At 44.1% G+C, this 16,519-nt stretch overlaps 1 long non-coding RNA gene across 1 annotated transcript; it reads right to left on the bottom strand.

Moving 5' to 3' along the window:
- Positions 1-737: 737 nt before the first annotated feature.
- LOC126951066 (uncharacterized) lies at positions 738-16,081 on the bottom strand. Its single transcript, XR_007724351.1, has 3 exons — positions 16,050-16,081; positions 10,673-10,713; positions 738-815 (listed from the first exon to the last, which is right to left on the bottom strand). It is a non-coding gene; the product is annotated as an uncharacterized LOC126951066 (long non-coding RNA).
- Positions 16,082-16,519: the final 438 nt, after the last annotated feature.

The following is a 16,519-nucleotide window of genomic DNA, read 5'->3' as shown; positions in this document are numbered from 1 at the left end:
TGAGACACATTTCCATGCCAGAAGGGACTTAGGGAGCATTGGAAGAACAATACCTGGGAGAGACTGAGGGGAGAGCAGGATTCTCAAGCCTTACCTTGGCAATCAGGCACCTGCCGATTCCTAGCACCTCCCGTCTCTTTAAGTTGTCCTAACACCTTTATCTTGCACCCTTTGTAGAGACAATCCAGGCTTCTGTGGTTCTAAAGCAGCTTCTAGATGAGGTAGAGATCAAATCCCTTCGGCTCAAAACATTATCCTTTCAAATCAGACAAGTACGGGTGCCCCCATAGTTTCTCTCTCTGTGTGTCTCACTCCTCCACTCCTCTCTTCAGCCACACACACAGACACACATGCACACATGCACTCAGGCACACACACTTATGCATGCATGAATGTGTGTACAAGCACAACACACACACACGTGCACACGTACACTCCTCTCAGAACAAGTTCATCAGTTGTTATAAAACTCATGTCCACACCATCACCTCTCTAGGGATTTGGGTGAGAAAAAAGAGGCATAGAAGGCTCAGAAATTATCATTAGATAGTGGTTTCTTTGCTTGTTTTATTGTTGGCTTATTTTCTGCATTGGCAGATAAACGGAGGAAGTAAGCGGGGTGGGGGCTGGGAGGAAGCGTCAATTTTCCCCCACGGGTTTTCTTGAGTCCGTATTCCTTCACCCAATTCAGCGTACACTCTTTACCAGGAAATGATGTGGTTTTCAGTCTCTTCCTCTGTTTTTGTTTGGTTTTGCTTCTTGAATAAAGTCTCCTTGATATACCCCTTCTCAGGAGCGTAGCCAGGCTTCCAAACCTGTTGGATTTATTTTACCATAGGACTCACCACTCTCTGACAAGTACATTTGTAGAATCTAGATCTTTAGTTCTCTCTTATTCTCACTTGTTTCTTTCTTTCTTTCTTTCTTTTTTTTTTTTTTTTTTTTTTTTTTTTTTTTTTTTTTGCCTTTTCTTGGTTTTAAGAGAGAAAGCAACTGTGGTTACTGTCAATGTTTATTCTCACTGGAAGATATAAAAGGTTTACCTATATTATTTTGAAGGATTTTCTCCTCTCTTGCCTCTGTAAACAAGACTGTGGGACCCAGATTACTGATCATAATTATTTACAAAAATTATTCCATAACCTATTAGGAACCACATTACTACAAGTAGAAGATCTAGCATCTTAATAATATATATCACCATTTACAGAGACTGAGAGCGACAGGATGCACTGGCATAATAGTGCCGGGGCATTGGAAACATGTTTAGGACTCTGATGGAGGGTCTGTTATATAGGCACTTGTCATCTACATTTTTCTGATGAAAAGCAGGGGGAAAATGGCTTTCCTTAGCAGAGCTCCATATGAGCCCTGAAAATAGAGCACAGATATGAGAGCACTGCAAATAAGTACCTCCAAACTAACGCAAAGCAGGGAACTGAGTCAAGCAGCTTTCCCTATTCATGTTGAGAGATGGGAAGAGTTATAGTGAGTAGTAAAGCCATTAGGCAGCCACTGGAAAGAAAAGAGAAAAATAATATGCCCACAGCTTAATATAGAATACCTAAGCATTAACCTTCAAAAAGACTCACACAAGTTGCAGAAATGGACACACAAAGAGGATGGGGCTTAACAGGGACTGGAGTGGTGTGTTCAACCTGGGGAAGCAGATACAACCACAACTCTTCCAAGTAGGAAGGTCATTTGCTTTGCCTCAGCTTGCACAGCAGTGTGGCCAGTTCCTCAGCCTATTCTTAGGGGCTGGAAGAGCCCAGTTGGCTCAGATGTCGCCACCATGAGACTCAAGGGAAGTCCTGTTCCTGTCAGACGCTGGGGTCATCTTACTCCCTTGTCAGCGATGGTTCAGGAGCAGATATGGCACCAGTTCCATCCAGTGGTCTCAAAGGGAGACCTCCTGGGGCCTTCTAGGGAAAGGACCTTCACACTTACAAAGAAACATAATGAAAAATGGTTTCTGCCTCCTATTGGATGTTGTTGTGTCTGCCTGTGTCCTGGTAAGTGCAGTGGTTCTATTACAACCATGAGACCCACTAGGGGAGATCAGCCTACGTCAGGTGAGCAGAGCAGGCAGGCGGAAAGAACCTGAGCTTCCAGGATTGCTTCTCTGCTTAATCAACCGACTCTGGCCACGTCCTGTGAGTCCTCTCTTTTAGGTAAGATAAGACTTTTTGAAAACTACACTTGTCTGGGCATGGTGGCTCACACCTGTAACCCCAGCACTTTGGGAGGCTGAGGTAGAAGGATTGCTTGAGCCTGGGAGTTCGAGACCAGCCTGGGCAACACAGCAAGACCTCACCTCTACAAAACATTTTAAAAATTAAAAAATTAGCCAGATGTGGTGATGCACACCTGTAGTCCCAACTTCTCAAGCAGCTGAGGTGGGAGGATCACTTGAGCCCAGGAGTTCAAGGCTATAGTGACCCATGATCCTGCCACTGCACTCCAGCCTGGGTGACAGAGTGGGATCTTGTCTCAAAAAAAAAAAAAAAAAAAAAAAAAAAACCACTATTTTTTTGAATAGTTTTAGATATACAGAAAAATCGAGAAGATGTATAGCGAGTTCCCATATATCCCTCACCCAGATTCTCTCTTATTAACATCTTGCATTAGTATGGTACATTTGTTACCATTAATGAACCATATACTGGATATATTATTACTAACTAAAGCCCAGAGTGTATTCAGATATCCTTAGCTTTGCCTGATGTTCCATTCCAGGATTCCCCCAGAACACCACACTGCATTTAGTTGTCATGGTTCCTTAGGCTACTCTGGGCTGTGATGGCTTCTCAGATTTACCTTGACAGTTTTGAGGAGTAACGGTGAAGTATTTTGTAGGGTACCTCTGTCCTGCGATTTGTCTGATGTTCCTCTCACAATCATACCGGGGTTATGGTGTTTGGGGGAGGAAGACCCCAGAGGTAAAGTGCCATTTTCATCACATCGTATCAAGGGTACACGCTTTCAACATGGTTTATCACCGTTGATACTAACCTTGACCTCCTGCCTGGGGTAGTGTTTGTGAGGTTTCTCCACTGTAAATTTACTCTTCCTCCCACCCCTTTCTATACGGTATTCTTGAGAAAGAAGTCGCTACGGGCAGCCCACCCTGAAGGAGCATGAAGCGTGGCCCACCTCTTTGAGGGCAGAGTATTTACATAAATTATTTGGAATTCTTCTGCGAGGAGTTGTCTTTTCTCCCCCATTTATTGACTTCTTTATGCAATCATTTATTTATATCAGTATGGATTCCTGGATATTTACTTTATACTTTACGTTGCAATCCAGTACTACTTTATTTTGTCGTTAAAATTGTTCCAAGTTTGGCTGTTTGGAGAGATATTATTTTTTTTACAGCTATATTCAGTTGGGTTTTCTGGATTTTGTAGCCAAAAAAAATCCCAATTGATATAGCTTCCCCCAGAGAAGAGTTTGCTAGATCATAAGTTTGCAATAAGCTAGCAGGGTAATGCTTTAAAATTTTTTAGCAAGGTATACACAAACAAGAACATTGCATGGAAACCCTACATTTACCCTTCTTTTTGTGCTGCTTGACCCAATCTAATTAGAAAAAAATACCAAACAGATCATCATAGTCAGAAAATGAATACTGGTCTTTGATCTCCTACTAATTGGCTGAGTGCATCATAAATACAGTGATCAAATTAACAAGACCAAAAACTGGGACACCATAGCTAACTACACTATAAATATTCAGTCACCTGTGTAGTTACCATTGGTAACGAATCACTTTTGGTAAGAAATAAAATAAAATCATAGGAAAAGTAAAACCACACACACAATTCAGTGAAAATTCATGTCAGCCAATATCATACTTTAATATTTGATGTGGCTTGGCACGGTGGCTCACGCCTGTAATCCCAGCACTTTGGGAGGCCGAGGCAGGTGGATCACGAAGGCAGGAGTTCAAGACCAGCCTGGCCAAGATGGTGAAACTCCGTCTCTACTAAAAACACAAAGATGACCTGGGTGTGGTGGCAGGCGCCTGTAATCCCAGCTACTCGGGAGGCTGAGGCAGAGAACTGCTTGAACCCGGGAGGCGGAGGTTGCAGTGAGCCAAGGTCGTGCCACTGCACTCGAGCCTGGGCGACAGAGCAAGACTCTGTCTAAAAAAAAAGTTGATGTCCAGATGTCTTCGGAGACCCTCATATGTCTGATCACCCAGTATCATCAAGCAAGCCTCTGAGCCTTACTGACAAGTCTTGAAATCTGTTAAAAACAAAAGCGACAATATTTCGCTACCGGAGCCACAGGGCTTATTTATAAAACTGAAAATAAAATGCTAACTGCAAAAATGTTTTAAAAACTTAAGTACTGTCAAAAAACCAAGTGTAATTCAATACCGTCAACTCCCGATTACACACGCTTGTGGACCAATTGGGGGATGATCTAACCGAGCACACACCACTTCTTCGGTCCTGTTCACAGCATTGGAAATCCCAGACACACCACATTTTCTGTGGTTAAATCAAATAAAAATGAACATCAAGAGCAGCTGAGAAGAAAACGAGTCAGGGCATGACAGTTCTGTGTGTGTGTGTGTGCGCACGCCTGTGTGTGTGTGCACGCCTGTGTGTGTGTAGTCTGGATGTGGATGTGTATATTTTTGCATGTGGATGTGTGTGTGTCTCCCTGTGTGTCTGTGTGTGTGAATGTATGTAGATGTGTATGTGTCTGTGTGTGTCTGTGTGTATATGTGTGGATGTGAATGTACATTTCTGTGTGTGTGGATGTATGTAGATGTGTATGTGTCTGTGTGTGTCTGTGTATATATGTGTGGATGTGAATGTACATTTCTGTGTGTGTGAATGTATGTAGATATGTATGTGTCTGTGTGTGTCTGTGTGTATATGTGTGGATGTGAATGTACATTTCTGTGTGTGGATGTGTATATTTTTGCATGTGGATGTGTGTGTGTCTCCCTGTGTGTTTGTGTGTGTGAATGTATGTAGATGTGTATGTGTCTGTGTGTGTCTGTGTGTATATGTGTGGATGTGAATGTAAATTTCTGTGTGTGTGAATGTATGTAGATGTGTATGTGTCTGTGTGTGTCTGTGTGTATATGTGTGGATGTGAATGTACATTTCTGTGTGTGTGAATGTATGTAGATGTGTATGTGTCTGTGTGTATATGTGTGGATGTGAATGTACATTTCTGTGTGTGGATGTGTATATTTTTGCATGTGGGTGTGTGTGTGTCTCCCTGTGTGTCTGTGTGTGTGAATGTATGTAGATGTGTATGTGTCTGTGTGTGTCTGTGTGTATATGTGTGGATGTGAGTGTACATTTCTGTGTGTGGGTGTACGTAGATGTGTATGTGTCTGTGTGTGTCTGTGTGTATATGTGTGGATGTGAATGTACATTTCTGTGTGTGTGGATGTACGTAGATGTGTATGTGTCTGTGTGTGTCTGTGTGTATATGTGTGGATGTGAATGTACATTTCTGTGTGTGTGGATGTACGTAGATGTGTATGTGTCTGTGTGTGTCTGTGTGTATATGTGTGGATGTGAATGTACATTTCTGTGTGTGTGAATGTATGTAGATGTGTATGTGTCTGTGTGTATATGTGTGGATGTGAATGTACATTTCTGTGTGTGGATGTGTGCATCACTATATGTGTGAATGTGTGTCTGTGTGTATGTGAATGTGTGTCTCTATGTCTGGATATGTGTGTGTCTATGTGTGTGTGTGAGTCTTTGTGTGGATGTGTGGATGTCTGTGTGTGTCTACGTGTGTGCGGTGTGTGGGGGTAACATGGGGTACATGGGATGGGCCTGTATCTAGCCTCTCCCGGTATTGACAGTGGTGGCAGAGGTGCTGGATTAACAAGGGCAGAGGGAAAAGTACCAGGTGATTAGAGGGGGAAGTGGACAGATGGAGGCTGGAACTGAGCTGTTCTTTCTTTTCCAGCATTAAGGGCAGAGCCACCTCTTTCCTGACCAGCAGCTCTCTCCTCAGTCTCTGTCCACAGGCCAGTGGCAAACTCCACCAAGGGAAATTGGTCCCAATTCACTCTTTCCCAGGAAGAGCTCTAGTCCCAGTGCCTGAAATAACCAGCAGGGGAGGAGCAGGACTCTCCTCATTAGATACTTACCAGGTTACTATCGTAACTTGCAAAACTCTGGCCCAACTACTAAGGAGGTGAGGGGAAGAGTAAGAATTAGTACATGGCCTAGGCCGGGCACGGTGGCTCATGCCTATAACCCCAGCACTTTGGGAGGACGAGGTGGGCGAATCATGAGGTGAAGAGATCAAGACCATCCTGGCCAACATGGTGAAACCCCGTCTCTACTACAAATACAAAAATTAGCTGGGCGTGGTGGTGCACACCTGTAGTCCCAGCTATTCGAGAGGCTGAGCCAGGAGAATCGCTTGAACCCTGGAGGCAGAGGTTGCAGTGAGCTGAGATTGTGCCATTGCACTCCAGCCTGGGTAACAGAGCAAGGCTCTGTCTCAAAAAAAAAAAAAGGAGTATGGCCTAATCAGATTTTAATGGAAGTAACTTTAGTGAAAGCATGGAGTAAAAGAATTTCTAGTGGCTATGGGACATGTACAGGCTTTGGAAAGGGGTAGTCTTAAAATTTTAAAATAATTGACTATTTCTAAAACTGCAACATTTCACACTAAAACGTAGATCTCTGGTTTCTCTTGGAAGTGCATCTTCTGGCAATCTCGGTGGTCATCATCTCTTATGGGAACTCTTAGCTGACGCTAAATGGTGGCAACCTTCTCCTTAGTCTAGGATCTCTGGTTTCCAGAGTTCCCATATACCCCTTTGCTTCCTTTCTGTCGTTCCCAACCTACTTACTCATTTAAAATAGCTATCTGACCTCAGCATTTTGAGTTTACAGTCTCTGTTCTATGGAGGAGAGGAAAGAAAATGAGGAGAGGTCAGAGGCACAGGCATTAAGATTTCAGATTTCACCAAGGAAACTGGGCTCATGGAAGAAGAAGCTGAAAGGCTAAAAAAGGAAAAGAATCTTTTAAAAGATAAAATCTATTAAATGAATAGCACAAGTTAGATATTGGGAAATCATCCTGACTAAAGATTTCTGAGGCTGGACATGGTGGCTCACGCCTGTAATCCCAGCACTTTGGGAGGCCGAGGCGGGTGAATCACCTGAGGTCTGGAATTCAAGACCAGCCTCGCCAACATGGTGAAACCTCGTCTCTACTAAAAATACAAAAAAATAGTTGGGCGTGGTGGTGGACCTATAATCCCAGCCGCTTGGGAGGCTGAGGCAGGAGAATCGCTTGAACCTGGGAGGCAGAGGTTGTGGTGAGCCAAGATCATGCCATTGCACTCCAGCCTGGGCAACAAGAGCGAAACTCCGTCTCAAAAAAAAAAAAAAAAAAAAAAAAAAAAGATTTCTGAGAAAAAAATTTTGGGGAAATCCAAAAGCTATCTATTTCTGTGGTGTTGAAACAAAACTACCATAAAAAATGAACTGGGTGTTCTTTATCATAAAGGACTTTGTAAAGCGCACATTTACAAGGGTTAATTATGCTCAGAATTCCAGGAAACTCTGGAATAATTCCCCCTACGTTAGGATATTATAAAAAAAAAAACTTTTAAAATTACCCTGAGACCATTTTCCTATATACAGTTCAATGGCAGATTCAAATCAATCCGTTTGGTGTGTATTTTCCCATCTTTAAAAAAGTGACTGAATGCAAGTTCTAGGTGTTAGAATTGTAAAAGAAAAAAAACATAAAGAAGGAAATGAGCTTGTATGGAGGTGTCTAAGTAAAATAGCACCCTGTGATTTAAAATGTTCCACATATGCCCCCCCAAAGCTCTTAATATTTGAGAATAAAATTACCACATACGAACCGGAGCCACATGTGGCCAGAGAGGCTCACAGTGAAATCAGCAAGAAACTGCTTATTCAACCTCTTCAAACAAAAATGAATTGTTTTGATGAATGAGAATTCTTTAATGAATTACCATATGACATGCCAGTAATTTTTTTAATGTCAAGCAGAGAAAGTTTTTATTTGTCTTTTGTTCAGCCATAGCTACTTAAAAATAATAGAAGGTCATGGCCAGAGACAACACTTTCATTATGGCCCTTGAGACACAGGATGTGCCTACACTGAACCCAAAGGGAAGGGGATGGGGTGGGTAGAGTTCCTGAATCTCCAACTCTTGGCCTTGTCCTTGTTTTTCTATGTAGAGACGTGTGGTGGTGTCTTATGAATCCAGTGGATGACATTTGGATTCCAGCAGAATCATGTTCATATTTCTTTCTTTTTAGTTTTTAAAAAATTGTGTGGGTATATAGTAGGAATCACATCATGGAAAATGGGGCATTCATTTCCTTACGTACTTATCCTTTGTGTTACAAATAATCTAATTATACTCTTTTAGCTATTTTAAAATGTACAATTAAGTTATTATGGACTATAGTAACCCTGTTGTACAATCAAAGAGCATGTCTTATTCATTCTATCTTTTAATGTACCCATTAGCCATCCATATCCAGATTTCATACATCCTACTCTGTTAGCAGAAGTGCTGGGTTGTCACATTTGAAACTCTAGGCATATGGTCAGGGATAGCATGTGGACAACTTGGGGGATGTTGCCTGAGTGGGGGTGGCTATTAAAGTCAGAGTTGGAAATGAGAACAGGAGGGCACCCAAGGACCACTCTGTTATCATTACACTCACACTCCTGACACCAAAGGGAGAAGAGTTATCCCACACCCACCAATTCTTCAATTCTTGGTGAACACTGTGTGTGTTACAATTTAACCCAATTCTGATGCTAACTTCCTGGAGTTAGCATAGACCCCTTAGGTTAAGGACTCAGTCCCACAATAAGACAAACTAGTTGACTGCACAACAGGGTGATGATAGTTGATAACGTCATCATACATTTTAAAATATATGTACCCCACAAGTATATATCCCCACTGCAGATGCCAGTCACTCACCCCATCTGGTCTTGGCCTCCCAAACTTCTGACTGACCGACTGTAAATCAGCTGTTGCCCTGATTCCCCTCCTTGGGTTTGATAATTTGCTAGAATGGTCGACAAAACTCAGGGAAATATTTACTTATGTTTACTAGTTTATTATAAAGGATACAACTCAAGAATAGCCAAATGGGGGAGATGCACTGGGCAAGGGATAGGAAAAGGGGCACAGAACTTTCATGCCCTCTCCGGGCACGCTTTCCTCTCAGCACTTCCATGGGTTCACCAACCCAGAAGCTCTCCAAACCCCATTGTTTAGGGTTTTTATAGAGGTTCCATTACCTTCATTATGTAAGCATGATTGATTGATAAAATCTTTGGCCATTGTTGATTAAGTCAATCTCTTGCTCCTTTCCTTTTCCTGGGTGGTGGGGCTAAAAGCTTCGACCTCTAATCACATGGTTCCCCTGGAAACCAGCCTCATCCTTAGGGGTTTTGTCACCTCATTAACATAAACTAAGGTGTGGTTGAAAGGGACTTCTTATGAGTAACAAAAGATGTGTTAGGCGTGACCCTAACACAATGGAAATTCCAAGGGTCTTAGGAACTCTGTGCCAGGAACTGGGGACAAAAACCAAATATATATTTCTTATTATATCACAACATTATGCACGGCAAGGGTACAAACGGAAGAGCACCATCAAAACCAAAGGTCTGGAGCTAAGAGGGCAACATGCACCTGAAATGCCCAACCAGGAGCTTCCCAAGGGCTCCAATGAGCCAGGACTCAGCATGTGGAAAGACACAGCACTGGCAGACTTGCAAGGAGCACCCTTCTCAGCCCTCACCTTTGAAAGGCATCAACCGTGGCCCCCTTTTAGTGCTCAAGTGGACATTTGCACTTTTTCCTGCCCCATGTCTGCCTGTCTTCTCACCCTCACTCCACCAGGGTTTTGTGGCGCTAGCCTCATTCCTGGCCCAAGAAGTGGACGTGAGACCTAGGCTGTCCCTGCAGAGCACCACGTGCAGTGGCCACAGTGACGTCTGGGTGGTTAAGCTATCCAGGCCAGGACAATTAGAACAAATGAGACTCCATTCAAAGCCTTTTTTTTTTTTTTTTTTTTTTTTTGAGACAGAGTCTTGCTCCATTGCCCAGGCTAGAGTGCAGTGGCACAGTCATAACTCGCAGCCTCAAACTCCTGGGTTCAAGCCATCCTCCTGCCTTGGCCTCCCAAGTAGCTGATTCTACAAGCATGCACCACCACGCCTGGCTAATTTCTGTTTTATTTTGTAGTGATGGGGTCACAGTGTGTTATCCAGGCTGGTCTCCAACTCCTGGCCTCAAGAGATCCTCCTGGCTTGGCGTCCCAAAGCACTGGGATTATAGGTATGAGCCACCATGCCTGGCCCAATTCCAAGGCTCTTATTGGAACTGTTGGGGAAGGGGAATTCTTTCTGTGGGCATCCTGAGAAGGTGAGTGTTGGTAAGGCCATAGATACCGACATCCACTTACCACCGTGAAAAGAGCGCTTCCCCAGAACTAAGCTGCCCCAGGGGAAATGTGAGCAGGATTCTTGGGAGACCACTTGAGCACCACACCCACCAGACCAGATATCAACCCTCCCCTCTCTCAACCCTGCGTTCCCATCTTTGCTCCAGTCATTTGAGTTGGGATTTCATTCACCTGCAACTAACAGTCCTGACACTTACCTTGAAGCTGTGGAGTTCTAGGCATGAGTCAAGAAACAGTGCTAGAGAAAAAGAGGGAAAGGGATAGTGAGTTTGAGAGAAAGACGAAAGCACAGGTCTTGGGTGCCGCGCTGCCGTCTCAGTGAGTCTGCCTTCCTGCCAGAGGAAGTCTTGACAGTTGCACCCCTTTACAAAACCCTTGCGCTACACTTCATTAGGCTGATCGAATCACCTGAAACCCATCCGTTTTAACAGCAGATCTGCGTATTATGAAGGTTAATGAGAAGCAGCCACCGTGGAACAAGACACAGCCGTCATTTAGCCATGAATTATTTTCCTATTTGTTAGAAACAAGGTAACTGTTTAACCAGATAGGTGTTCTGGCTAATAAAATATAATGATTAATAGAAAGTTAGAGGTTACTGTCCAGTAAAATACCCTTAAACTGGACTTGAGTACACACATTCGGTATCTCTTATTTATTTTTATTTTTTCCTTTATTCAACAAATACGTCACGGTGGCTCATGCCTGTAATCCCAGCACTTTGGGAGGCCGAGGTGGGCAGATCACGAGGTCAGGAGATGGAGAGCATCCTGGCTAACATGGTGAAACCCTGTCTCTACTAAAACTACAAAAAATTAGCCGGGCATGGTGGCACACGCCTGTAGTCCCAGCTACTTGGGAGGCTGAGGCAGGAGAATCACTTGAACCCGTGAGGTGGAGGTTGCAGTGAGCCAAGATCGCGCCACTGCACTCCAGCCTGGGCAACAGAGAGACTCCATTTCAAAAAAATAATAATAATAAATGAGTAAATAAAAGTATAATAAAATAAATATGTATAGAGAACCTAATATGTGAAAGGCATTACTCAGGGAACTGGAGATACAGTGAAGAAAAAAAGAAATGATAATTCCTCTGCCCTCATGAAGCTTATATTCTAGTGGGAGGAGATCAGCGATAATTTAAAAGTACTTAAGTGCTATGCAGAGAATTAAAATCAATCAATGAAATAGACAGTGACTAGACAACAGTAAGATACTTTGGTAGGAATTGACAAGGTGATTTGAATGGAAATACAAAGGTTCTATAATCATCAAAAACATTTTGAAAAGGAATAAAATGTAAGGACTTAATATTACTAGATTTCAAGAGAGTTTTTCTTTCTGGTTGTCTAATTTCATCCAGAAATAATACTTGGAGAAATTAATATCTCTTTTCAAAGTGTAGCCTACGGATTACTTAAAAGAGCTTTTCAGACAGTGTAGCTTCCTGAGCACCACCCTAAATCTACTGAATCAGAATCTCTAGAAATGGAATCAAAACATGCATTTATACAAACTCCCCAAATGTTTCTGTTGTACACTAAAGTTCGTACATAACAATGTGTACAAGGATGTAAACAAGAATGATTAACCTGTCTCTCAAATCTCAGATGTTCGTAGTGAACCCTGACAGTTTCTGGATTTCTTTTCTTTCTTTTTTTTTTTGAGATGGAGTCTCGCTCTGGTTCACACCATTCTTCTGCCTCAGCCTCCTGAGTAGCTGGGATTACAGGCATGTGCCACCACGCCCGGCTAATTTTTTGTATTTTTAGTAGAGACAGGGTTTCACCGTGTTAGCCAGGATGGTCTCGATCTCCTGACCTTGTGATCCGCCCGCCTCGGCCTCCCAAAGTGCTGGAATTACAGGCGTGAGCCACCACGCCCGGCCAGTTTCTGGATTTCATTAATTCTTGAATAAATTTTTAACCACAGACTTGATACAAGATTTGGTGTTATTGGTTAGAATGAGAACCATGTACCCTAAAACCAGATGTGAGGGAGGCAAAGTTGTCATCCTGTTGTGAAACTTTAAGAATAAGAAAAATAAGATATATTTTCACCAAGACAGAAATCCACTCCCCTGCATGAGCTAGGGGACTGTGGGAAGAGCCAGTATCCCTGAGAGCAAAGCTTAGACTTGTCCTTAAGTATCTGCACAAGTGCTTGGTCGGCATCTGTGGCACACCTTGTAAAAGAGATGTGTAATGGGTCTACCCCTGTGGTTCTCAAAAGAAGACAGTTTTGGTCCTCAGGGAACATCTGGTAATTTCTGTAGTCATGTTTGGTTGTCACGACTGGAAGAGGTGTGCTACTGGCATCTGGTGGGTCGAGACCAGGGCTGCAGCTACACATCCTACAGTGTACGAGATAGGCTTTTCCCCCTCAACCCCAGGAAAGAACTGACAGATCCAAAATGTCAACAGTGCTACTGTTGAATGTACTAATTCAAAAACACACCTGCAGGGAGGTAAGCAGACTGACCCAGTGATGGGGCGATGCTCCAACACTGAGACATGAAAGAGAAACAGGGAACTTGAAGCCTCTCTGAGTGGTATTATGAGGTCTTGCCTGCACGTGCATTTTTCCCACTGAATGACAAACTCTCATTCAGTTTGCTTCATCTCCACATCCTCACAGTCAATCGTTTGCTCATTCAAAGAATGTTTGTTGTATGCCTATGTTGTGTCAGATGCTAGAAATCCAACCATAAACACTTCTTGGCTCATAGCCCACAATCTATAACATTTTGTTGAGTGATTTTCCCATTACATTTAAGAATTTTTGTTGGGTACAAATATATGATGGGTAAGATGCCATAGGCTAAATATTGCATTTTATTCTGTGGCAACACAGATGTTTATGATGTGAGAGCTGTAGGTGAATGTGTACGGATTCAATGAGAGTTAACGAACAAACAGAACTGGGAATCCCTAGTTTAAGAATCCAGAGAAGTACCTTAAGTTGATGTGTGAGCAGGTGCTAGGAGTGAAGCCAGGACCACTGAACCCACTGCCATTTATTGACCCCTTAATCTCACAGATAGGGTTTGGCTGTGTATCCACCCAAATCTCATCTTGAATTCCCAAGTGTTGTGGGAGGAACCCCGTGGGAGGTAATTGAATCATGGAGGTCAGTCTTTCCTGTGCTGTTCTTATGATAGTGAATAAGTCTCATGAGGCCTGATGGTTTTAAAAAAAGGAGTTCTCCTGCATGAGCTCTCTTTTTCTGATAGTGAGTTTGGCTGTGTCCCCACCAAAATCTCATCTTGAATTCCCACGGGTCATGGGAGGGACCCAGTGGGAGGTAACTGAATCATGGAGGTAAGTCTTTCCTGTGGTGTTCTCATGGTATAAGTCTCATGAGACCTGATGGTTTTAAAAAAAGGAGTTCAGGCTGAGTGCGGTGGCTCATGCCTGTAATCCCAACACTTTAGGAGGCCGAGGCAGGCAGATCATGAGGTCAGGAGATCGAGACCATCCTGGCCAACATGATGAAACCCTATCTCTACTAAAAATACAAAAGTTAGCCAGGCGTGGTGGCGCATGCCTGTAGTCCCAGCTACTCGGGAGGCTGAGGCAGGAGAATTGCTTGAATCCAGGAGGCAGAGGTTGTAGTGAGCCGAGATATTGCCACTGCACTCCAGCCTGGTGACAGAGCAAGACTCTGTCCAAAGAAAAAAAAAAGAGGAGTTCCCCTGCACAAGCTCTCTTTTCCTGCTGCCATCCATGTAAGATGTGACTTGCTCCTCCTTGCCTTCCGCCATGATTGTGAGGCTTCCCCAGCCACATGGAACTCTGAGTTCTCCATTAAACCTCTTTTCTTTGTAAATTGCCCAGTCTCAGGTATGTCTTTATCAGCAGGATGAAAACAGACTAATATACCCACCCTCACCCTTCCGCTCCACCCCTGGAAGCACAGCCCTGGGCAGCTTAAAATATGACCTCCTGTGTGGCAGCTACAGACCCTGTCACAACCTCCATGATGTCTAGGGCCACAACACATAAGCAGAGGAGAGTGGTGTTCAAGGGACGGCTAAGAATGGAACATAATGATGTTAGCTTGGTATAGTGGGATATAGTGACTCCAAGCCACTTGGAGAGGCATCTGATTAACCCTCAATATCTATTTTCCCTTTAATAACCAAACTTCCCAAATTTGGCAGGGCAATGGTGACCAAGCCAAGGGTTTTATTTCCCCTACCTTCCCAGCAACAGATGTGGCATCTGAGCAGATTGCAACCAATGAGATGTGAGTGAAAGAGACACCTGCCACTTCTGCATTACTTTGGTCCAAGGAAGCTGCTCACTGCGCTTTCTTCTCCCCTCATCTCGGCTGGAACCCTGATGTGGTGCTTGCGAGCCAGTTTTATTGGATGGGACAGCATCTCAAGGGATGGCAGGTGACAACGGAGAAGGAGTCTGGGCCTCTGGGATAAGCCTGTAGAGCAGGGCCAGTGTGCCACCCTGGATGCCCTACCACCTCAGACGTTCATATAAAAGAGAAATAAATCTACCATCTGGTCTAACCCTCTGCTTTCCGTCTCTGTTAAAACAGCCACACCAAATATACTAACTGATTGAAAAGTTGAATCTGTACCCGAAAGTGCACACAAATCCCAGGGGACCCCCCCTATTTCTGGCCTTTATACTGAGTGGGCTCACGTAGTATTGTAGAAGGCAGCAATGGTTTCTAAATCCCAGGATCACGGCTTGGCCAACCACATCAGAGTCAGCAAGCCAAGGAGCTTCTTAGAAAATGGATTCTGGGCCAGGCACGGTGGCTCACGCCTGTGATTCGAGCACTTTGGGAAGCCGAGTCAGGCGGATCACGAGGTCAGGAGTTCGAGACCAGCCTGAAACATGGTGAAACCCCGTCTCTACTAAAAATACAAAACTTAGCCAGATGTGGTGGTGCGTGCCTGTAATCCCAGCTACTCAGGAGGCTGAGGCAGGACAATCGCTTGAACCCGGGAGGCAGAGGTTGCAGTGAGCTGAGATCATGCCACTGCACTCCAGCCTAGGCAACAAGAGCAAAACTCCATTAAAAATAAAGAAAAAACAAAAGAGAAAAAAGAAAAAGAAAATGGATTCTGGCTGGATGCAGTGGGCCTGGAGTCCCAGCACAACCTTATCTCTAGAAAAAAAAAAAATTTCAATTAACCAGGCATGGCTCTGTGCTCCTGGAGTCCTAGCTACAGGGAGGCTGAGGCAGGAGGGTCTCTTGAGCCCAGGAGGTCAAGGCTGCAGTGGGCTATGATCACACCACTGCACTCCACCCTGGGTGACAGAGATATACCCTGTCTCTAAAAAAATTTTTGTCATGGATTCTTTGGCCCCAACTCTGGAGTTTCTTATTCAGTAACCTGTAGAAGGGCTCTAGCACCTATCATTTTATCCAGGTAATTCTGATGTGCAGCTCCTAGACCATAACACTCACCCCAGGCATTTGCTACTTCCCTGCTCTCAGCCCTCTGGTGTTCAGGTCACCCTTGGACAGCTGCATCTTCTCCTGTCTGGGGGTTCATTCACAGTCTTCTCTCCAGCTTACCATCTTTGGCTCCCTACCCGCTTCTTACCAAGTGTACATGTTCCCCAGGTACGGCATCACCAACAGCTTCAAACAGGAGGCCTCCCACTACCAGCCAAGGCCTGGAGGAGCTTCCACCAGAGCAGCCTGCTATCCTCCACAGTGCCAGCCTCCCTGCCAGGAAGAGAACTCAGACAGTGGGAAATGTGACAAGAAAAGCTCAGCCTGGACTACCCTGCAATGGTAAGGGTAAACTATGTTGGCCTATTTTGTAATACCTGGAGAGAACCAGGGCTGCTAGAGTTCCTATGAAATGAAAACCACGGGAGGTTTTCCTATGTTGCAGGCAAAGATTGCAGGCACAGCTGGTCCTGGGTGGTCACTCCCTCCAGCCCAGTTCCTCAACTCATGTAAACACAGAGAACCCCTTGCAGTCCCCCAGGAAGTGATCTGCCACTTATGGATAGTTGAGCCCTGAAGAGTTCTTGGTTACTTCCTTGAATTACTCCAGAGTACTTC

The sequence above is a fragment of the Macaca thibetana genome, chromosome 1, assembly GCF_024542745.1.
Source record: "Macaca thibetana thibetana isolate TM-01 chromosome 1, ASM2454274v1, whole genome shotgun sequence".
NCBI classification, from domain to species: domain Eukaryota; kingdom Metazoa; phylum Chordata; class Mammalia; order Primates; family Cercopithecidae; genus Macaca; species Macaca thibetana.
Note: the sequence above shows the minus strand (reverse complement) of the source record. Positions and strands in the feature narration are given on the sequence as shown.